This window comes from Centruroides sculpturatus, unplaced genomic scaffold (assembly GCF_000671375.1).
Source record: "Centruroides sculpturatus isolate CEXI.00-Female unplaced genomic scaffold, Cexi_2.0 scaffold584, whole genome shotgun sequence".
NCBI classification, from domain to species: domain Eukaryota; kingdom Metazoa; phylum Arthropoda; class Arachnida; order Scorpiones; family Buthidae; genus Centruroides; species Centruroides sculpturatus.
In genome coordinates, this window is record NW_019384790.1 from 331,187 (window position 1) to 336,677 (window position 5,491).

Here is a 5,491-nt window from a genome sequence, read left to right on the forward strand (position 1 = left end):
TTTATTTTTTGACTCATCATAATATTTTACATAATTATATTAATTTTATAATATTACTTACACTGTGTATCGTCTATTTTAAGTATATATGTTTTCAGATTAATGAAATTTACTTCTGTTTTTAGCAATTTATTAATTGGCTGTATCTGAATCGTTCGGCAGATAGTTTATCTTCTTGTTGATGAAAGGTTTATAATGGAGAATTTGTAGTTTCATTTATCATTGCGTGATATTCAAGACGTGTTGATGCTTTATCTAATCTCTTATCTAAAAGAAATAATTTCACATAAATATTATTATACAGAAAATAACTTGTTCGTACTTTTATCATTTATACAGCTATAATTCAATTAATAAATTCATAATATAAACCAAAAAATAAATAATTTAAAATAATTATTTTGAAAATATTTTGAATAAACTTCGTTTTTTTTCTTATAAAGAAAATGATCGTCGTTTTAAATTTACTACAAGCTACGTTATTTAAAAATTTTACAAGTTCTCTAAAAACTCTTTCTTTCCAATAAGAGTATAACTAATTTTAACTTAATATTTGTTATTATTTTAAAATGTATACACTTAATCCAATCTTTAAATTAATATTTAAATATTTTAAAACAGTAAAAGTATAAACTTATATGATCTTTCTCTCATAGTATTAATGTAAGTGAACTTAGTGAAGCTTTTATTTGTATAAGACAGTAGTAGATTTGAAGCATTGAGGCGTTTGTTGATAGAGTTGTCTCAAAGGCAGTGATTCCAAAAAGAAGTGGACATAGAAAAATAAAATCTCTACTATGTCAGGAAAACAGTCTGTCGTATCATTGACATCCTATTTTAAAGTCAGACAACCAAAAGTATTAAAATTCATTTATAATTTTAATCTAATAATATAAAATAATTCAGTATTATATCTTATTAAATAAATAAATAAATTATTATTATCTTAAATTTCAGTTTTGATTATTTTTATATTTAAAAATTTTGAAAAGAGTATAGTGAAAAATATTTGTTTCAAAGAATCAACAAATTTATAGCTTTAGATCCCTTTCAAGGATACTGTATATCGTTTCAATTCAAAATAATTATAATGTTAAATTATAATTCAATACGATTATGATTTTATTGTAAACATATTTACTATTGATATTATAAAAAAAAACAATAAGTGATACTTAATTACAATTCTAAACAAATGACAGTTATATATATTGTAAATTAGCATTGATTTACTCATTGTTAAATTAATTTATATTATTTATTTTAAAGTTTTAAACAGTTAAAATTTTAGTACATTAAATTTATTACATTTAAGAATTTAGAATCATGCTGATTAGGTAGAAGTGATTTATAATTAATATAACTTATTAGGAATGGAGAGGAGTGGTTCGATCTTTCATCATTAAAACGAAGAAAAATCCTTACAAAAAAAGAAATAAACAGGAGAAGTGTACTTTGCAAACAAAAATATAATTACCCTAAAAAATATTTATATCTGAAAAAATGAATAGTTACAAATTTTTAAATATTTATTCATTTATTTGGAAAAAATGAAAAAAATTGAGAGGACAACTAATTCAGATATTAAACAAATTATTATTCATAATATAAAATAATAACATATTTCTATTACTATTATAATTATAAGAACATAAAATTTAAAAAATTAATTGATTTAATTGATTTAATTGATTTAATTGATTTAATTGCAAAGTAACCAATTTTAAAATAAATAATATTTCTCATTTTATTTTTATAAGCATTTAACTTTTCTCTACATTTAAATTATTTTATTTCATAAATTAATTATTTTTATTTCAATATTTACTACATCTAATTTAGACCCTCAGTTTAATTAAAACATTCATTTTAATTTTTTTGAGACTTATTACTTTAATATTACACTTTAAAATTTTAAAATAAAATATTTTTCATTTATTTTTATTGAATTATTTAAATATATTAAATGTTTTATATTTAACATAAATTATACTTTTTTTAAATATTTGTAATAAGTAATGTAATAAGAATAATTTAAGTAAATAAATAGTTTGAAGTTAATCATTTAATTTAAATAATTAAATGATTATTTAATTTTTAATTTGACGTTACAGCAAGTATATATTTTATAATTTTTATTTATTTATAATAATTTTAAACTTCTTTTTAAGGCCAATTTTTAGATTAATTATTGTCTGTTTGATTACAAAATATTTTCAAATTTTCTTTAATTTACTCATTTATGTTTATATTTTTAACAAATGTTCGACAAATAAAAAACGAAATAAAATGAAGAGCCCAAAAATAATTGTTTTATTTTACTTTAAAAGAGTAGAAATATAAAAATGGAGAAGGAAACAAAGTCGTTTATCCTTAAATAATAAAACAAAAATTTATATAAAAGTTCTAATACAATTCAAGTTCCATGAGAAATAAAACAACAAAAAAAACGCCTTCAAAATTTTATAACAACAATAAAAATCACAATAAATGTTATCATTTACTTTAAGATGCTTTAAGAGGCCAAATATAAACAAGGGAATCTATAGGAAAATACAGAAGATATAAAGTAGAGTCGCATTGATTGTTTTAGAATGATTCAAATTTAGATAAAAGAAAAAAAAATCTGAGATGTTATAAAATAAATAAGAAAACACTTCGATGATATATTCAATTCGATAAGAGTACAAAATCTGAAAATAGTTCGTGTGCATCAGAAGTAAATTGAAGGTAAGTAAGTTTATTGAGTCAAATGATACATTCAACTTCAATGTGCAGAGATCTCTCTAGGAAGGGTTACGCCTTCCCTTAAACGTGAAAAGGTTACAGAATTTCTCTCTTTAAACTTTAGTCGATCCTGCGACGTATAAAAAAGTAAACTGACATATAGCATCATAAAAAATATTTAAATATTTTATTAAAGTCCTTACAATTTGTATTTTAAGTTATTAAATTATGTAGCGATTAAGGATTATTTAAACAAAATTTTAAAACACTTTAATTCGGTAATATTCATACTTAAACATTCAACCCACTCAATTAGTTTCAGTTTATTCTATCTAATCCATATATTTCACATAAATAGATATTACATTAATTAGGGAAAGTATCGACATAATTAAATTGCAAAAGATTCGAAAGCGTTAAATTATTAAATGAAATTCTAGACAAACAATTGATTATCGTAAAAGATTAAATTTGCATCCAGAGATTTAAATCTCTAGTTTTTCATTATCTGCATAGTTTTTCGTACACTTAAAATTAACAATTATATACGGAACAATAATCATTTCAGCGCATATTAATTTTGAGGAACATTAAGTCACTAACTTAAAAATGCATATTTAATTAATGGAATAAATTTTAATTAAATAATGTTTTACAAAACAACTAAAAATGTAGTAGGCTTAAAGTTAACAAGATTGAATTTTTAATTATTTAATTCTATCAACAAATTTTATATTTTATTTAAAAGTAAAAAAAAGTATATAATTTGATGAATAGAAAAGAGAAATGACAAAAAGAAATGTCAAAATTACTAATATACAAGGAATCAATATTAAATTCTTAGTTTTATTATATAAATTTATATATTAATTTTTATCTTAATAAAACATTATTTAATGTCACTTAATAACGATAAAAATTATACTGTATGTATAATATTATTTTAACAAATTCATTTGCTGAAATATATAAAATTTTAAATATCGTGTGAGAATGTAGAGTGCAGATTATACTTAGGAAAGTGTTTAACATATTACAGTATACGCTCCTTGGTATCTTGCTTATCGGTTTCTGACTCATCAGATAATTTCTTATCCCGATTTTTTTTCTAGTATATAGGCTATATTAGATATTCAAAGAATGTTTTAAAGATAGAGCTTTTATCATTCCCTCTTGAAAAATCTCAGTTTTCGTCTTTTACATTGGCAAAGAAAGTAAATCCCATCCGAAAATGACATCACGACATCATCAATGATGTTAAAGTGCTTCTGATAAAATCGATCGAAAGCATTCTTAATACTTTTCAAATATATTCTTTTTATATATTTTACATTTATCCCGTATTAAAATTTTAAACATTAGTTATTTTAATCTTTGTAACGATAAAATAAAATACATTTTAGTTAATCATTTTAAATTAAAATTTAAATATTTTAAAGAAATTGTATTAATAATAATTAAACATTAAATTTATTTTCCAAATGAAAATTAATGGAATTTAAAAACTAAGACATTATTAATATTGACATTTCATGTTACAATAATAATTTTAATTATAAATAATTATGCTTAAAAAATACGAACATATTTTGAAAAGTTCCAATTTAAGTTCTTTAATATAATAATTAAACATTTAATTATTACATTACATCAATAAATTTTTATATTAATGATACCTTAACAAATTAATACAGGCATTCTGTAAAAGGAAAAGTTCTTCTTCTTCAATTTACAGTTGTTAATCTTAATGATAAATATTACTCAAGATAACTTACTTTAAGTAAATGTTTTTAAACTTATCGATTTAAATTATTTAAGAGTTTATCCGCTTATAGTAAATTTTAAGAAAGTTGCAAATAAATATAAAATTATCGAATTTATTTCAGCGGCAAGTGTGCAGTTTTTTAAAGTATTGTAAATAAATAATGAAAAATATTTTTTATTCGTTTGCAGAGATTTGAATTTCCTTAATAATTAATGTGAAATTATTTTGTTTACGAAAGTTGTCAAAAAATTAAATATTTTACAAGACTATGATCGATAAAATTTATTTTTAATTAAATGGTATTTTTATTTTTAAAAAGAAAGGATAAATACTAACTTTGCTATAACTCTGCTTAAAGTCACATTATAAAAAATTTTAAATTAATGCCTCGTACATATAAATTCGTAGCAGGTAGTATTTATTTATTTATTTATTAAAAATTTTGTAAATATTGGCTTCAGTAAAAATTGTTTGACCTAGTCTTGTAAATTAATTTCTTCATTTAATATATTTGCGGAAAATTTTAATATATTTTACAAACAATAAAAATATAATTTTTTAATAAAAATTTAAATGATTTTTCATCAGTTTTCCTCATCAAAATGCCTTTCCATTAGCTTTCCTCGCCATTTCTACTAGGAAAATGCATATGCCTTCACATATTTTTTAAATAACTACTTTTTAAATGGCGTACGAAATTGAAAATATTCAGATTATTATATAAAAGTAAAATTTTTTGCCAATGGCATTTTTACAATCAATAATTCTTAGAATATTGACGTTTCGAAATCGATGATTTAATACGAAAAGGTATAACAAGAAATTTTATGAACTTCTCTTACAGAGATTAGCAATTTCTGTAGTTATATTTGAAAATTTAAGTAACTATAAAGCATTCAATTTCAATCAAATGCTATTTTATTCTAATATGTAATTTAAAATTTAAATTTGCGGATAAAGAAAATCTTTAACCACTAATCAAAAATTTTAAAAATACTA